Below are 20215 nucleotides of genomic sequence, written 5' to 3'. Positions count from 1 at the left end.
AGGAGTTGGGGTAGAACAGAGGAGTTACAAGGTCAAAGAGAGTGGATTTTGGCAGTGGTGAAGAAGGAGGAGGAGTGTGGATTGATGAAGAAGCTGTGGGCTTGTGGACAAATAGGAGGGGCGGGCTTGGCATAGGAGAAGAGGGGAATAGGGGCTTGGTGACAAAGTGGGAGCAGGATGGTAGATGATGAGAGGATGGTCTCATGTGAGTAGGATGGCTGAGGAAGAGTGGCATTTGGCAGAGTAAGGGAGAGTAGAGTTGTTGAAGAAGGAGACAAGATATGGACTGAAGGGGATGGGTTGACAAGTTGAGAGAAGAGGGGGAGGAGAAGAAGAAGAGTTTTAAACATTGATGGAGGCACAAAGTTCTGAATGTAGGGACATGTTTAAATGAAAAACAATGTCTTTGCATTTCTTTGTAAAAGAAACACTGATAGAGGGATTAACTACCAATTAAAATGATTATACAAAATGAAAGTGTCTATATTTCATGCTACATAGCTGTTATAACTAAAGAAAATAAAATTGCACACAACATGTCCTTACAGTTTTTGAAATCAGGGAATATTTAAAAGGTGAACACATGACAAAGCCTTGTTGTGAAGGAAAAACATGTTCTTAAATATTGCAGAATCCACGTTCGATGGTTTTTTACACAGACAGTGGTATGGGGTACATTAAGGGTGTACTAGTGTGTATTGGCCTCAGAGTTTGTCCCAGAATCATCCAGAAGCAATGCCACCCCATCATATACTTGTCTTGGTTTCATACTTTATTGATTGCAGCCCATCTGATAATTATCATGGAATCATCCTGTAGCAATCACAAACCATTCTGATGTTGTCATGGAATCGCCTTAGAGTTATCAGAACTCAACCTGTATTTCTCATGATATCCTTGAGTATAATACATGCCCATCCTGAAGTTGTCATAGAACCATCTGAGAACAGTACATGATAATCACAGTTTCAGTGAAGTAAAAAAAGAGTGTTGTTGTGATTATTATGCAGTCAACGTATGTAAATTAGTCAGCCTATGTACCTACATCATGATAATCTCGGTTGAGCTCTTAGAAATAGCTAAAGAGTACTCCAGGAATGAGTCATCAGGTGTTTTCAGAATGATTCTAGCAAAATCTTAAATTTTTGTCTAACTGCAACACCAACAAAACAACAATGAAAATCATGATCCAATTTGAAATTTCAGAAAATAATTGAATTAAAGGTTTAGACAAACAACTATTTGTGCACTAGCAGTACCACCAGGCATTGCCTGGGTCTATAGCTGACATAAACGCGGGGATCTGCTATAGCCTTGTATATGTTTTATTGTGTCATAACTTCCTATTATTAAGAAATCGCAAAATTGTCAATCTCCCGAAATCCCCTAAAGTGAAAGCACAGGGCCAGACCCCACTCCACCGCTGTGCAGGGCGGATGGGTGGGGTTGGTCAAATGTCACCATCGGCAGTACACCCCAGACTGGTATGCCAACCTCGTGTCCTAACTTCCTATTTTTGGAAAAGTCACAAAATGGGTAATCTCCCGAAATCACCTATATTGATAGCACTGGGCCAAACCCTGCCCTGTGCAGGGCGAATGGATGGTGTTGGTCAGATTTCACTCTTGCCAGTACAACCCAGACCAGCATGCCGACAACAAGCAAAAATATCAGGCCACCAACTGTTGTGGGGCTGGAGCCAAAAATCGCAATATCGTCAATCTACCGAAATTGCCAATACTGATAGACAGGGCCAGATCCCCTGACCCCACAGTGCAGGGCGAATGGGTGGGGTTGGTGAAATTTCACTGTCGCCAGTACACCCTAGTCTAGTATGCCGACGTTGGGCCAAAATGTTATCCTACCAACTGTTATACTTTCATAAATATATATATAGATTAATTCTAAATGTACATAGATTGCAGAGAGACCACATTTGAAGTTTGTCATCTGTGACTGCCATGCATTGTGAACCAACACCACATATAGGGCCTCATTGCAGTTGTGCCGGTTCAGTAAAATTGCCGGTAATTCTGGCACCAGTAATTTTACCGGACAGGCAAAAGACAAGTTTGCCGGTGGGGGCACTGATTTACCTCCAGTCAAAAACTGGAAGAAAATCAGGCCCCTGCTGGCAAATAAATGATAGAATTACTGGCACCGGCAATACTGGTCCTGGTAATTCCAGCATACCCCTCCATGGAGTCCTATTGGACTCCCTGGAATGGGATTTACCACTCTTTCTTCTGCCTCTAATATCCCAGTAATTCCGGGATAATAAGTGGCAGAAACAGTGGGGGCAGTTTTCCAGTATCCCATAGGAATTACTGGCGGGATACCGGAAAACTTGTAATAAGGCCCATAGACGACATTCTGTTTGTCCTGCATGTAATGGCTATTGCCTCCTCCACATTCTTGGCTTGAAAAATCAGTGAAAATCCTGGGTTCAGAAAGTTTGGTAGGTTGTTCAGGGACATCATTTGGGGTACACCAAGGGTCACAACTGTGACCCCTGAGGTCTCCCTTGCTACCCCTGTGGTCTGCCCTGCTACCCCTAAATCGAAGTTCCTGGGATTTGGTCAGTGCCTTGTGACTCTGTCCTTCTGGAGTGGTTTCCTTTCTTGTTTAGGGCTCCTAAAAACAGTGGGTTCCACAAGTGTAACACTTTCAGCAGTGACCCTAAATAAGAAAGTATAGGACCGGCAATACTGGTCCTGGTAATTCCAGCATACCCCTCCATGGAGTCCTATTGGACTCCCTGGAATGGGATTTACCACTTTTCTTCTGCCTCTAATATCCCAGTAATTCCGGGATAATAAGTGGCAGAAACAGTGGGGGCAGTTTTCCAGTATCCCATAGGAATTACTGGCGGGATACCGGAAAACTTGTAATAAGGCCCATAGACGACATTCTGTTTGTCCTGCATGTAATGGCTATTGCCTCCTCCACATTCTTGGCTTGAAAAATCAGTGAAAATCCTGGGTTCAGAAAGTTTGGTAGGTTGTTCAGGGACATCATTTGGGGTACACCAAGGGTCACAACTGTGACCCCTGAGGTCTCCCTTGCTACCCCTGTGGTCTGCCCTGCTACCCCTAAATGGAAGTTCCTGGGATTTGGTCAGTGCCTTGTGACTCTGTCCTTCTGGAGTGGTTTCCTTTCTTGTTTAGGGCTCCTAAAAACAGTGGGTTCCACAAGTGTAACACTTTCAGCAGTGACCCTAAATAAGAAAGTATAGGACCGGCAATACTGGTCCTGGTAATTCCAGCATACCCCTCCATGGAGTCCTATTGGACTCCCTGGAATGGGATTTACCACTTTTCTTCTGCCTCTAATATCCCAGTAATTCCGGGATAATAAGTGGCAGAAACAGTGGGGGCAGTTTTCCAGTATCCCATAGGAATTACTGGCGGGATACCGGAAAACTTGTAATAAGGCCCATAGACGACATTCTGTTTGTCCTGCATGTAATGGCTATTGCCTCCTCCACATTCTTGGCTTGAAAAATCAGTGAAAATCCTGGGTTCAGAAAGTTTGGTAGGTTGTTCAGGGACATCATTTGGGGTACACCAAGGGTCACAACTGTGACCCCTGAGGTCTCCCTTGCTACCCCTGTGGTCTGCCCTGCTACCCCTAAATGGAAGTTCCTGGGATTTGGTCAGTGCCTTGTGACTCTGTCCTTCTGGAGTGGTTTCCTTTCTTGTTTAGGGCTCCTAAAAACAGTGGGTTCCACAAGTGTAACACTTTCAGCAGTGACCCTAAATAAGAAAGTATAGGAATAATAAATAATTTGTCTGTCTGGAATTCTATACAATAATTGCTAGACTCATTAAATGTTTATTTCAAGCACACGTCAGGGGGTGAGTCCCTGATTTAGTCTGTTCTTAAACACCTCAAATGTACAATGCAGACAAAAACTTCCCAAAATCATTTAGAGTAGAATAAGCCTTTATTCCAGAATATGTATTTTGCTTTTCACAAGTTGCAGTTATAGCATGTTTTTTTCTGCCTTTTTCTTTGTTACGATCATCGCAAGATATTCCATCTCAGTGTCCTTGGTAACTTGACAAAATCCTTGTGCCTAAAAGCTAGGGTACAGTGTACTAATATTTGACCATAGCACATAAAGTGGCCCTTGATTTCATTGTGCCGCAATTAATGCTTTGTTGTAATGTGTCTATCTTTGCTATCTCCCTGGCATGCTGTTCAGGATGTTTATTTGAATGTATAAGGTAACAAGTGCCCAGAGTACAAGATGCCGTGGGAGTATGTTGCTTTCATTGCACTACTCTAAATTATTTAATACACAGTTATGAAACCTCCCAATGGTATGTATTTTGCCAAACTCTGAAGCCTGAAAAGTAGATCCATGCAGGCTTGACATGTGGCCAACTTTGCACCAGACGTGCAGATGAACTGGCCTCCTGTTAAATCTCAGTTATCAGTTTAATGGTATCCACTAAATAGTGCAATTTTTCATTTTACTATAGCCGGTAAGATAGCTCAGTGGGTTGAGCACTCGCTGCTGCAATGTGCACGATTTGCAGGTTTTAATCCTGGCAGGACAACTCAGCCTCTTATACTTCTGAGGTCGATGAATGAGTACCAACACAGGTTGGGTGATATTTATGTATATTTGTTTTATATAAAGCCCTTAAATCTATCATTATCATTTGGCCTTGGACGTCTGCTTGAATTCTCGGTAATTTAGTAATATGAGCCTATGCACACTGATATTAACGATACATATGGTGATCCATTCTTGTTTGAAATGCATATCACATTACAGTGATATAGTAACCATATTTTTCATAGTGTACTTAGGAACAATGCTATGTGATGCCACTTCCTGTTTTGTCAAGGGGTGAAAGGTCATGTACCATCGCTTCCCGTGATGTCACTTTGGGGTGGGGTCAACTGACGACACTTCCTGTGTTGTCATCAGAGATCAAGTGTTGTGTGATGTCACGTCTGCTACTCCTGGCATGTTGGTGCAATGACGTCCCTGAGGTTGTTCCTGCTTTGTCTCGACAAATGCGAACTATACAATTTTGAACAAATGACAATGATAGACATGATGCTCGTTAAGATAGAGGGGTTCATGATTGTTTATTCGTGAAGTCCTTTTTTGATTGTGAACTTTAATTTTAATCCTACAGGATACGTTTCCATTCCCTACCAAAAGACGTATTGATTTGGTGAAGGAAGGAGCACAAGATCTTACATAAAGCCCTTAGATTTGACAATAATAATGGAGACACGATCATGATAATTTCAAGGAAATTGTGTTATGACATTTGATGCAACATTTGTAAAAACAAAAAACAGGACAGTTTAATCACTTTTGGTTACGTCTACAAAAATGAAGCAAATAGTAAAATATAAAAAAAAGTCGACATAAAGTATTTTTTCAAGAATATAGTAGACATGTTGAAGGTCAACTCTGGGTTGCTTTGACAAAGCTGCATGGGAAAATGTTCATGCAATATTCATTACTGCACAGCATTTGCTATGATTATTATTTCACCTTTCTGTGCTTTTGCAATGCATCAGTTGAAAAAGCTTTAGAAAATCAGAAGACACTAATATGTTTTCCTCTCCGCAATAAATGTTGTTTCCCTAGCACATAATATTGTTTATTCCTGCAAAACGTAAATAGATCTGTGAACGGACTGAAAAAGGGAAGTTTTCTTTCCGCAATGCAGTAATATGTCTGATATTGCAAAATCATATTAATTCCCTTTCAATCATAGACTCCCATGGGTCGCAATGCATAGTTAACATTACAATGCAATCTTCAATAACCTTTTTTCAATTAAGGTGGTGGTAAAAGGAATCATAATCTGGAGACTATCCGTAACAGAATATTTGTTTGTCTTTGGAAGTTTTGTACTACCCAGTCTTGGAAGCGATGGAGCGGACCAGTACATCATGTTGTGGGTGAGAGGCAGTGTCATTTCTAAAGGCAGGCATACCAGTCAATGGCCCTTGTCACGGGTGATGTAAGGGCACACAAGTGTCATGCTGTTAAATCTCTCAATTGGTAGTGCAGAACAATTGTGCATGTTTACAATCATTATCAGGCAGCAGAAACACACTGGCAAAGGCAGAGGACAGAATCCTGCCAAGCCAATATCAATACACGCCCATGATGCAGCCAAAGGCTTGATCCTCTGCTTAAAGAAGATCTCTTGTAAGAAGATTTACATCTCCCAGAAATGATCAGGTCTTTGTGAAACCTAGCCTCCTTAAATTGCCCCTCAACCTTGGACAGTGTGCCAATTGCTGCATAGGCGCACTGGTATGTCATAATGGAAGTTTGGGGGTCGATTTGGGATACGAAAGAGGCCTTTTGTTAATTATGGTGGCCAAATCAAGGGCTACACTCTGCCTGCAGAGTAGGAAGTTGCGGGGGTAGGGAGAAAAGACAAGTAAATCATGAGTGGAAGGCTTGCTATGTTAGACAGGGAGGGATTGGCATTCATTTATGGTTTGAGGTGACTAGGCTCATTTTCTTGCATGTGATGTATTTGGGAGATCAAGTGAAGTTTCTTTTGAAAATCAGTGCACTTGTTTAATGGTGTTTGAAAAAGGGAGAGTAGTGAGGTTCAGCAGTAGAAGAGCAATGTGGTTGCCGGGGTCATATTCTGGCATAACATTGCTTAGACATTGCCACGGGGAGAGGATTCAGTGGCAGTCTGACATAAAATAGATCTCACATAAACTGGGCAATGCACATGTATGTTATCTTAGAAGGAGAGTAGAGACCTGCATATTGCTGGCTAGAGCAGCATCTGCGCTCCGCCTCAATGCACCCCAAACCACCACACCCGCCCCTGCTCCCTCCGCTTCCACACTGTTTCTTCTTGGAGGGTTTGAAGGCTGTTAGTCTGTCTGGCTGATATCGATGCCTTTCACATACTCAATGTTGGCGCTGCTCCGAACAAGGTCATACACACAGTACTGGGAACAAAGTTATGAACTATGTGATGCTCACTTTTCTCTCTGGACAATGCCACAATATTACTAACTCAATTGACGAGCTCCAAATTAAAAAAGATATGACTTTTCGATTAAATGGAGAGCATGAATAAAACATGTCTTAACAATAATATTGCAGCAGATAAAGCTTCTGGTTTATGCTAACAGCAAGGTAGCAAAGCAAGCCTACATATTAAGAAGGAGGCATAGAGACATGAGCAGGGTCTCAGGTTCCCACATGGTTTATCGTGTATTGAAATTATTTGAATCAATTATTGCCTTTGAGGGCATCAGCTGATGTGGATGGGGCCGATGTCTCAAGCTGCCTTTACTGGCAGATTCAGACAAGTTTGTCACCATCCTCATTAATTATGCATCTATTCATCAGTGGCACTACCTTCACTGCCCCTCACCAGTTAAATAATTTGGTAGTTGATGTGGTCACACACACGCACGCACGCACGCACGCACGCGCACACACACACACACACACACACACTTCCTACCAGTCTATCTCTGACTTCCCTCTAGTCTGCACAGTTTTTATTAAGGGAAATGAAACATGACATGACGCTGCGTAGTGCCACTAAAATCCAGCTGGCGTCTTTCCTTATTACATAAATGTCAGGTTAAGGTTCCAGTCCGTCCCTCTTGAACCTATGTGGGTACTTCTTTGCAGTGCATCCTGAGAGCAGTGCAGTCAGAGCCAGAACTACTCCCCTTCCTGCATACTCCATCCCAGAGGGACAGCTCGTATGATATGATATGATATGATATGATAGGTTATTTATAACGTGCTTAATACTCAGAGGTTTCTAAGCGCAGACCCGGGGAGTGAATCTGTGTTGCTCTGTATTGTCTTGAATCCAAGGCGAGCATGTTGCCGCTGAGCTATGTGCCCGGGACACGGGTGGCTTTTGCGCATGCCAAAATCTAAATTTAGGTGCACTCTTGGCAGTCCAGAGTTCCTCTGATATCCCTATGCACTCTGCTGTGAGTACCCTACTCTAATCTCATCCACAGGTCAAACCGCTGTGGTCCAATGAACTTACATCCATAACATATGGAATTGCATTTTTCTTTTTAGCATCTACAGTGTCCGTGCTGGTAGGTGTTTAAGGGCCTAAGAAGCACAGTTCAAGGGTATTGATTTAGAAACCATTATTTCACTTTATTCAAGGGCACACTGGTGTCTAAATAGAGATCAAGATTTTTTGTTTTTGTTTTACCAAGGTCTTCTTGCAAATATATCTGTTTCTTTTATCCAAAGTGCGGATTGTCATGTATACATTTTGTTGTCGTTTGAACTAATAATGCCATCTGCTCATATGTGCCGGTTCACGATTCATGAAACCAAAATGCAAATTAATCAGTGGGGATTGTGTCAGTCACCAGTTGGAAGATTTAGAAGTTCAACTACATTCTCCCGAAAGAGAGTTAACTTCTACAACATACATTGACCATTGACCACAACATAAAATGACCAATAACCAACACAGATTGTACACTGTGTCGACTTAATATTTGCCACAACAAATTCTAAATGTGATGGGACATTTCAACATATTATGTTCTTTCACTTTCTTTTAATCCAGCTATTTTTCCCTAGGACAGGAGATCCCCCAATAGCACACGCATGAATGAGCATGCACTCAATAAATGAACATGCTTCTTATCACTGAAGATAGGCCCACCACCTGGAAGACCCCACACAGATTAATGAGATGATTATCTATGTGAAACAACTATAGTTATGCAGGTGGCAGGCATGGTGAAATTCGTGGTCACTTTGACCGTGAAAGAAGTGGTTGACTTGTTGGAAATGTATTTAGTGATACCAACCAGTGGAGCCAATCTCGCAGACTTAACTTACACATTAGAGGTTCTGACACAATGTATTTGGCTCTATCAATCAGCAAAGACACTTCCTAACTCCTATTAAAATACCCACAAAATAGAGAGTCTGCTTTAATGTATTTGGCTCTATCAACCAGTGGCACTACTCCCCATCTCCTGGTAAGTGTTGCCTCAATGTGTGTGGCTCTATCAAATAGTGAACCAAGTTTTAAACAGCTAGTACTTCATGAAAACTCACCCTGTTTATATTATGGGTGAATTACCTTGATGACAGCTTAAGATTTACCTGAACCTCTGAGGACAAAGAATGAATTTCCAGGACACTACCATCTACAAACAACAACTCGGTTGTGGGGTAAAATCTTAGCACAAACTGACAGACAGGCATTCTCTTTTATGCTTTGATTTTTTTTATCCTGATTGTCTAAAGAAGAATCTTCCATGCTGATAGTGGTTACCTCTTCATAGGAACAGTACATACAAGCAAGACTACAGGAAGAAGACACATACCTCACTGAAAAACTCATTGCAAGAGGCTTCCCAGCAAAGCTTGTAAGACAATGCTCAGAGGGAGACTCCAATAATAACCGGGAAGTAAACTAACTGGAAAAACTAGAGGGGCAAATGAACAATTAAATGTTTTTTCGTGAGCACATTCTCCTCAAAACCATGGCAGATTAAGAATATTATTAACAAACATTGGCATATTAGGAACAGTGATAAGAGCACACGCCGTAAGTCAATTTTTGCATTTTAGAAAAGTAGCTCAATTTGCGTTAAACTTGTGAAAAGTGCTATCCCCAAACATGGTGGGTCCGCCACACAAAATATGTGACAGAGACTCAAGTTCCCTTCGATTACGGGACAGCCATGTAGTTCATGCTTTGTGAGTCACTTAACCAAGTGGAGCATAGAAGTAGATCTAGGACTAAACTACCCACGGAATCATTGACTGAAGAACCACAATGGTGGTATATGCCATACACTGCCTGTGTAAACGACTTTATTTAGGCAAAACTATTTGTAAAGCAACATTTAGCATATGTGAACAACGCACTAGCATACGGAACAAAATCCTTAAACCAGTCATGGTCTGATATTATGTGGAAAAGAAAATATTGAGATTGACATGAGGCAGACTATTTTCAGGAAAATCATACATCATAGGCAAAGGGCGGCATACAGACATGTTCACCACATTTTGCCCTTCACTTTTGCAGTCCATTGCACAAATGATGAGCATTTGGTAGAGGGGAGACGTGTACGTGTATGTCAACACATTACGGCTTTACACTGCCAAATTACTTTTTGATGAAAATGAGCTCCTTGGTCTTCACAGTGTTTGTTATACTACTTGTTGTGAACATTTCAAACAGTTTCTTTCAGTTTCTATGCAGATGGGAATATTAGATACTTGGAGAAGATGCCTCTGTATCAAAGTTATAGGTCCAATGTCGTTTTACTCCTTTACCTCGTCAGGACCGTTTGGTACATTTCCCTTCCATTGTGGAACTGGAGTACTTTAATTGCAAACTGCATTATCTGATTACATGTGTTAAGCTCTATCCATCAGCAAAGCCACTATCTAACGTATTCTACCATAGCCACAACCTGAAGGTTCTGCCTCAATAAGTTTGATTCATCCAACCTGCGAAGCCACTGCTCTATTAATTCTGCACTCTCGCACGTGTTCATATCTCCCATTATTCAATCCTTTGGCCCAGTCACCTAGAAGATGCTTGTGAGGTGCTGGTGGACAGGTCTCTCCATGGCATCCATAACTACCATGCCTTACCAACTGACTGATGGCAGATGGGGAGACAATTCTGGCAGTGAATGCTTGTATGCCTCATCGCTCTTTCTTCATGCCCACATGGCACACATCCAGGGCATCTCCCAGCACTAACAGGATGCTGTTCTATTTGTTAAAACGGAAACCTGCTAGTGAATTGTGCCAGTGGGTCAGGTTGTGCTGGGCTAGACATGGATGTTGGAATTTTGGGCAGGCCCAGAATGAGGGCAAATGAGCATTGCCTGCAACAATGTATAACACAATGTGTACATTAGCTGACACTCCCTCATCACCATTGATGGCTGATGTGCCCTCTGTCATTGATTGACACATACATGTCCGGACACAAGGATGAGGTTAGCACAACATATATTTGGGCTGTGTGTAGATTGCGACCAAAATATTAAACTGGGAGTTTATTTGCCAGTATTGTGATTCTCCAGGATGGTAGTCCTTCATGACAACATAAAAAGGAAGTGTCTCCCATGAAATATACCGAGTGACGAAATCAAAGTTCTCTAAGTTCTAAATAAGGCTGGGATCAGATCGCTCTCAACAGGTTAACAGAATACCCAGTTCTATGTTAGAATACCCATTTATGTGAGTATCTTTGGTAAAAACAACACATATTTTTTGTACCGATTTTTGTATTGCAAAGTGCGTGGGAGATGACCCACCCCCCTTCCCCACCACACCCTCCATTGCTATATATCTAACCCAAACCCCAACATACCTGTTTGCAGTAAAAGAAAATGCAGTACAAATATTCTTTTCAAAATTCAACGTGTTTACTCAGGACCAAAGAGGTGAGCACTCGATAACATATATACTTATATCAGATCAATGCGTTCCTGCACCATTCATATGTGATGGTTCTTCTGCTTGTTTCTCAGTCCCATGTTACTGTGCAACACCTTGATCAAGGAGGGAAGGAACTACCCAAGTTGAGAGTGACTGTCCAATAAATCATTACAAGGGAAAATGAAAACTTCTTTCTTTTTTGTGTTTTTTTTGTTGGCACAAAGGAAATAAAGAGCAGGGCAACATACAAGATGAACTTCTTTAATGTTTTATTTTTCAGTAGGGATGTCCCCAGATTGACATGTATACATTGATGAGAATAACTTAAATTCAGGGACTTTTAATGAGGACTCAACAAACTGTGGGACAACATAACAAGTGAGGTATGAGTGAAGTTCAACTTAAATACCCACATAACCTACATGATCAGAGTAACTAAACGGTCAGAGCTAGCTACAAGTTTGTAGTGTCTCTTTTCTGTCCACAATTTACACCCATGTTTACTGCCCTGGAGAGACATCCAGAGCAGTAAAAATGGGTACATCTTCTACATTTTCACAAGGCTCCACATTTTGCCTTGCTACTATCCCTTGGAGACCACAATCAAGTAGTAGTCACTCACTTTCCCTCCTCTTGCTTTTCCATGTCTTGGTCCTTCATGTTCATAGAAGATATTCTCTTTTTTGGAAGAAGGGTTGCCCCGTATCCTGCCAATGTTCTCCTCTGCTTTCAAGCAGTTTCAGTCTAAAAAATAAATCAGTACTTCAGACATAGGCTTTAGCAGCTCTTAGATCCATGGATTCAGACGAGGAGAACTGTCATGTAAAGTGGGTGACCAACTACTCTGTTTCTACCTCCAAGCTGGTGGATTTGGGATGCTATGTCCACCAGCTTGTTCTCACTCTTTCGCCTTTTCTATGTCTTGTCACATGCTCCTACTTCCTCTTCCCACATATGGATAACCCGTCATGGGCCTGTGGATCACACCTTCTCCTACAAATGGAACCATCCTCTTTAAACCATCCATAACACCTTCAGTTATCTCCAATTCCAGATATCCTAGTTGCACACCATGTACTATCTCACCATTTTCTCCATAAAACACTCCAGTTTTGCACTGTTTTCTCTCTCTATCTCCTTTGGCACACTCTTCCTCTCTCTCAATATCTCTCTTCTGCTACTTCTTCATTCTATCTCACTAATATTACCCTGGTTCTTGACTCTTCTAGCACTGTAATCAATTCCTTCACCAACTCCGTGTCTCTGTGCTGCATTCCTTTGTTCACAAACCTTCATTAAGAAAATACAATATTCCCTTTGCGGAAACTCCAATAATCTTGTACTTATGCTTGCCATGTCTTCTATGCCTGGCCCTTCCAATCTCCTTCAACTGAATATATCCACAATACCTTCATATGCCAACCTACTTCCTTCTACCCACTTACACTGTTCCACTGTGTACCACCAATCCTAGTCAAAACTATCCCCAATGACAAATACCATGTTTATCCTTACCTTCTCAAAGCTTTCCTTCTGATCAACCCAACTGCCATTGCTCCTCAATACTGTGCTTACAGATCCATCTTTTATTGTCGCTTTCCCCAGCCAACTCTGATGTTGCTGTCTCTCCTTTCACAATCCTCTATGTCTATCCAGCACCTGACTCTCTATGACTGCAGTCTATGACCACTTTCTGTGAATGCTCAGTATTGTTGTACTTCCACAGGCCCACCCCTTTGGAGGTCTCTTTTAACATTGTTTCCCTTGGGTTATACTTTTAAAGCATACCACTTTCCCACCCCGTACCACTATTACTTGTTTAAATCAGGTCCTGTAGGAAGAGGAAGTGACACAGCCATTCCCCAGCCACTTAAGGAAGAACCAGTATGTGCACAGCACTGTTTTATGTTTGGAGTTGAGATTGGTGTTGCACGTCCTTGATGCTCTCTCCCCTGATATATTTTGGTGTTTTTTTATCTACTTGTTCTATTTTCAGGGCTTTCAAAAAAATCATTTGCCTGCTTTGCAGTCATCCATCCATCTTCCGTGCTCATCTCCCATAGCTACTTTGTGAAATCCTGGCTGCCGACCGGCTCAAGAAATCATATGACGATCCCCAACTATTTTTCTGGTTATCCTAAAGCAGCTGGTTAGGACAAGGGTGAAGTGTGCCTCGTGTTTGCCTGGCACACAATAACTGCCCCCTTACACACGCTGACCTGCAACAATGTAAGCGACACACTCAACTTCAAATGTCCTCTGCATGTTCACATTTTCTTATGTCATAGTTGTGATGCTGGAAATGCATTGGAGGGGCAGGGCCTCCCTGTTCCTCTCCTGTACTCCTTGTCATGTATGTTCTGTATTGTTTTCTGCACAGGAGGCCATGTGGGACATCTGGCAGTGCAGCTCTTCCTCTTTATGGCACCCATGGGTGAGGGTACAACCCTGTACCCTTAGTGTATGTTTTTGAGCACCTGTGTAGGGCCTAAAGAGCAAGGCATGGCCCGGTGGCAGCTTCATGCTGAATTCAGCAGGTGCTCTCAGTATCCTCCATTTTGGAATACCCAAGCCCTGCCATTGGAATCAGTAACTTCCTGAAAGGAGACAAGCTGGTCCCTGAGGCCTCTTGTTTTTTATTGCATGTTGCCTTGTTTTCCCAAAGTCCTGGGATGCCCTGACGCTGTCCCTTCCCCCTGACTGGCTTTTGGGTGGAAGTTCCATACATGGCATTGTGGGGAAGTCCAGGCCAGACAGGCTGGACTCTTCCCGTCAAGTATGTTGTGGGTACGCCATTTGGGTGGGACCTGCGTGAATGGAGTGTGTGACCAATATGCACTTCATGTTATGGGTGTTTGGTTTCTGGTATGCAACACAATAAATGAGACAGCCCTGCCCGAAACTGGTATGAATGCAGTGTGGAGTGCTGAATGCCAGAGTACCTGTTCCAATATACATTCCTTGTTGTGAGTGTCTGGAGGGAAGTGAATGGCTTGAATGCACTGTGAGCCTGATTGGCTGCCTGCCTGCATTAATGTCCTTCTGAATGATTGGTTGCCTGAGTGTGACCCAGCAGAGTGAATGAGAGACCGAACAGTATATCTGGGGACCTCTCAGTGATGGAAATCGTTCAGAAGCTGAAGTTGAAACTGATGCATATTCTCGAAGCCGAGCTGGAAGAAGAAGGTTAACTGCTGTTCCCTTTGACGCAATCTGAAAGCTGCTGTGCCTTCAAGGAACTGATCCAAGAGAGGACCCGGCTAAGAGAGCTCTTCCCGAGCTACGAGGGACCACCGTGCACCACCTGATCTTTTCCAAAGCTCCATGGACGTCAGACCCTCAAAAGGCTGTCGACCAGAGAAGGGGACTACCGAAGAATCGGAAGTGAAGCACACGGGCAACCATCCATCGTCGTTAACCAGGGTTCGCAGGTTTGCTATAACCGTTGGAAGCCCGTAGAGTCGTGTTGCCCAGAAGTGGGTACAGCTTGACGTTGCGCTGCTCAACGACTGCTGCTGCAATGCTCCATTGCATAAGTCATTTAATTGAAGGACTCCCTTGCACATCATCGACAAAGAGAATCCACTGGGGGATTTACCGCCACCCGAAGACGTTGAAGATGCAGACGAAGAGCTCAAAGCCAGCCGTGGTCAGGTCCAGATCGCTGATGCCAGAAGCCACGACCCGACACCCATGCTGGACCAAAATTCTTCATTGACTCTTTGCAGCAACAAACTATCATTGTCGAGGTGCCCCGCATGCCTCATCTCGCAGAATGTTTTCGACCGATCGTCAACGAGCACCACAAGGATCAAAGTTGCTCCCTCGACAACAGCATTCACCTTTACTTCAAGGAATCTTGACAACCCGTGGCTCCTGCCTTAAAGGGAGTTCACTCAAGAAGGGCCCACCAACGACTCGTCGAAGAACTCTACGAAACAAGGTACATTGGGGTCGTAGAACCTTTAGAAGGATTTGAGACTAAATTAAGCACATTTGGACTTGGCTTGTCAATACGCTTTATTTACAGGTGGCCCAGGTGGGGGCATCCTTACACAGAATGGTCTCATGGTAGTGGGATAGAGTGGTCTGCCCTTGCTTGATTTAGCTTACTTTCTTTCTGTGGTCTATCGTTGATTTATCTTGCAATTTATCTTGCAATCTGATTCATATGCCAGTTGAACTGTTAGCAGTTGATACATTTCAAAGGAATCGATAGTTAAGAGTGGTAGCACGTAGATCTGTATATATTTGACATTAAAGTATTGCCAGAGTACAAAGTGTGTTATTGTGATTGTGTATATAACCTTGCACCCTATTTATATAAAGACTGTGTTTTCACTAATATAGTGCGTGGACTTCCCTTTGTGGGTGCTTGGGGACTACAATTTACTTCAGAACCAGCCTGCATCACCTCCTGAGAGCTTAAGCCTTGATTGCTTGTCCGCGTTTTACCAAATAGAGAATCTTGGCTGGTGTACTCTGTGCTTCGACTCTGCCATATAGAGAGCAAGATTACAGATAACCCCCTCCAGTCTTTACAATAGTAACCCCAGGTAAAATAATATGCTCCACTTTGTCAACTTGTGTGGTGAATGCACCAATCTTGCTTCTGGTTTTCCCACAATAATGTGATTCATACTAAATCCCACTGGTGTGTTTTGTTTTACAGTTTATCAAGGTAAGGTGGATAACACTGTATCCCATTGTGCTTTGCTTCTAGGTTTCCCAGACTAAAATGTATCATACCATAACCCAATGTATTTGTGTCTAGATATTCCAGGATAAAGTGTCTAATTCTGTATCCCATTGTGTTTTGCTTTTAGGTTTCCAAGGATCACATGTAGTCTACTACATCCCACTGTGTGTTGCTTCAAGTCTACCTCATGTAACCTGTACAACATATTGTTTTTTACCTACAGGTTTCTCAGAGTAAAGAGTCCTCTGACACAGCCTACAGTGTTTTGCCTAGACATTTCCCTTTGTATTGGCTCACATACTACTCCACTGTGTTTTTATTCTAGGTTCCCCAGGGTCATGAGGACAGCACCACATGAAATTGTGTTTTATCACTACCTTTCCAAGTGAAAGTGTTATAATATTCCAACAGGAGCTCATTATCCAAGTCTGCAGAACCCAATGTGCCATGGGAGTGTGTAGGGTGCAGAGTGTGCCTTGGACTGTTCCTTCATCAACTTAATGGCTGAGCATTTTTGGAAAGGCCAACTCTCCCAAAAGAATTTCAAACAAATTCTTCCATAAATATTTAAGTCCAAAAGTGAATCAAAGAAGGAGTGGGATACCCCTCTCTTTTATGTGCTAATGTCCAGAGATGATTGGATAAAAACCAAACTTGGGTTATGCGGTCCAATCCTGGATCTCGTGACAAATTAGCTTTGCCTGCTTGCACCATACCCAAAGTGTAAAAGTAAGTGAAGGAGACAGGAAGGAAAGTGAGGAATTGTGAGAAAGAAAGGGTGGATCCCTCCTCCATCTATGCTGAGCTCCCCTTGTCTACACTAACACCACCCCCTTTACAGATTTAAAACATCAAAGACCCTTTGGTATGCAAAACCTAGATGTGAGGCTTGTTCTTTTGTATTGGGAGTGCCCTTTGATCCTGCTTCCCAGGATAGTTCTTGCAGAGTCTGTTCTGTTGGAGAGACATATTATCGTACCTCACAAACGATCAGAGAGGCATCATCATTTAGTCTCCTGCTCTGCAGGCTTTAAGGGCCAGGACATCAGACCAGAAGGCACACACTCATTTTACAACTGTCCTGGGCTCACAGTGCTGACACATCTATAATATAATTCAGATATGACTTTGTGTAGTTATGTGAAATACTGTCCATCATATCCTAAACAGGGGTCCTGTGTTATGTTTAAATATTAAGCTGCCACCAGATAAGTAATACCTCACGCCTCTGTCTTTTTGTAACAGAGGTGCAGCTTTTACACAGCAGCTATCAAAGGGAACCTATCCTCTCTAAACCTGCTCTATGCCACAGGAAATCAGGCACTGTAGATCAGGAGACTGATGTGGCAGGACACATGCCCCTATACTTCTGGCATTGAGTTTATGAGAGGGCACTCAGATTAGCAGATCACCCTCTCTGAGATGGAATAACCTATATTTGTGTATTAATTGATACAAACCCAGGGCTTCCACACACCAGATGAAAACTCCTCACAATATATATGTGCAGTTTAGCTGACATTTTTGAAACAACTGTGTGGTTTCAAAGCCAATAAGACAGCTTTTATCATTTACAAGACCATGTACAAAAGTGTAAATATGACCAACCATGTCTGAATTTCAACTTTGAGCCATCATGGCCAACCAGCTCGAAGGTGACCCCCTCACAAGATATCACCAGTTGGATAAACTGTCAAATGTTTATGATATACTAAGAACCAAACATGTAACTAAAGTGTGCATATATGTTACATGTTAATGTCCCCAGGCGCTCACATATGAAAAAAACATGCTCAAAACACAATGTATGACTTCGGGACCAACTGACCTCATGGTTGTCCCTCACAATGAGTTTCGAACTGCAGCAGTAGAAGCGTATCCAGCATCTCAGCAGGGATTCCCATTTGCCAGAGTAATAATGCCTTGAAAATACCCCAAAATGTTTGTGGGCTTCTCAACTTTCATGAGGGGTAAATTCAGATTTTGTTTTGCATTGTTGCACCAGAAGAGGCTCAGGCTGTCATCTCCTTCCACAATCAGACGTAACTACCCCTTCTGCCCCCCATCGTTCAACACGCCATAACAGGAGTATTTTATTAAAATGAGATATTAGATATCTTTCATATATGTTTTCCAACCTATATCAGGTATTTTTTTTAAACATTTCAGCCGTTATCAGTGTTTTCCTTACAGGGGTGGGTTCTAGTTTTGAGTATGGGTTTTAAGGAAGTACTGCTATTTCAATGCAGGTTTGCATAGACTAGCAGTTATAGTCCCTACTTTATAGCCACTGTTCAGCTGCTTCCTCTGCTGATCACCCTCCCGAGAGAGTTTAGTCTTCCCTCGGTGATTGCTACCTAAAGTAAATGGGGAACACTTCTACTAGAGTCTGTTTAACGTTAGATACTTGGCCACAGCAGAAAGAGGACGTATTCCTCCTTATGCTTCTGGTCACAATCAGACTTTGTCACATGCCTGAGAATAGATCGGAAGGAGGAAGCAAGTGATAGTCTACAATCATCCCACTAAGAACAGTGTAATTTAAGTAAAGGTCTGTTTGCCTTGAGAAAGGCATACCTCAAAAATGAGTGGCGATGGCCGGCGTTCTTATCCTGGATCTCAGGAAAATGTTATTGCACACCCTGGAACCACATGACGATCTCTGAAGGGATGTCTGTAAGTTCTTGATCGAGGCTAGACAGATAGTTTGAAGACCTAAAGACTTGTTCTCACACTGAGGATACATATTTTGGTAACTTTGATCAGTATAGTCTCTGTGCAAAGCTGAGCTGCATCTGACACTTGTCTTCACACAATCCAAAACCCAGTCCATCAGGCTTCGTCCCGCATCAGAACCTCCACACCCTGTATCTCCCCAGAAACATAGTCTTTTGAGGACATGCTTGGATTTGGGTTTTGAGTTGTGCTGTTTTTGTTAAAAAAAATCATGTAAGTACTAGATCAGAATGTCTGTGAAAAAAGCAGCACAACTCTAAACCCACATCCACATTCATCATGTTTTAGCATTTTGCTAGTTTCCCCTCAGCTCCATGATCTAGGAGTATGGAAACTGCCTTATTCACCACACCTACAATGAGCATTTTGCACACTAACTAAAATGATGCAAAGCAAACTAAGTGATGGTATGGTCTTCCACTCTCTGTTTCATAGGCTGATATTTATATCACATGTAGCAATAGATTGTGTGTCATTCTGTCTGTTCCTAGTGTGTGCAAAACACAGAGCGTATATTTTCGTATTAAGTATACGTCTTTGTTCTTTCGTGTGTCATACTGGTTCTTCCACCAGGGCTTAAAAGCTCTCCATGGTAAACTGATCTACTCAATGTTGTGTCCTCATCTATGTTAATGACCCTGTTTAATGGGAGCTAAGTCCCGTTTCTAATGTTGTTGTTTTGTTGTGGGTTGTGCCCCACAGTAGGCAGGAAGAGGCGGGGCCACCGCCTCAGGCGCCAGTTATGTGCCGATCATTAAAGATGTAAGAAGCTCGCTACCTGGCTCCCGCATATTATTCATGCTCGTCTCATTGTTCAGCTTCATTGTTTATATATTGCACCCGACTCCAGTCGGGACACATCACTCAAGTTCATAGAAGAGGGTGACTGACAACAGGATCCTATCACTCAGGAACCCTGTATTAAAACCCCCATCATTTTAAGATGCCAACACTCTGCGAGCAATGTTGTGGATTGCTCTCACATATCAGGGACAATTGTTGCTTTGTTGCCCTGATTTTTCTTCAACCTGTTAGTAGTTTATGAATGAGTACATTCACCCATTTGTACGGACGTGTTTACTTTATCTCTGAATAGTGTTATCTGTGACTTTTCATGCCTTTGTTTTCACCGACAATCGCCCCACTTGGAGATTCCACACAGTTCAGTGCATTTTTAAGGATACCCTAATTCTATTCTGGGTGATTTTTTGATAATCTCTTGGGCACATTTAATGATAACTATATGTTTGCTAATGCTTTGAACAAAAACGGCTGCAATATTTCAGCACCTTGTTTCCTTTCAAGTTGCACTGTTGGGATGAAAACACTATCATACGACCATTTACAAGTGT

The sequence above is a fragment of the Ambystoma mexicanum genome, chromosome 2q, assembly GCF_040938575.1.
Source record: "Ambystoma mexicanum isolate Mex_15411 chromosome 2q, UKY_AmexF1_1, whole genome shotgun sequence".
NCBI classification, from domain to species: domain Eukaryota; kingdom Metazoa; phylum Chordata; class Amphibia; order Caudata; family Ambystomatidae; genus Ambystoma; species Ambystoma mexicanum.
The sequence above is the reverse complement of the archived record's forward strand: the minus strand, read 5'-3'. Positions refer to the sequence as shown.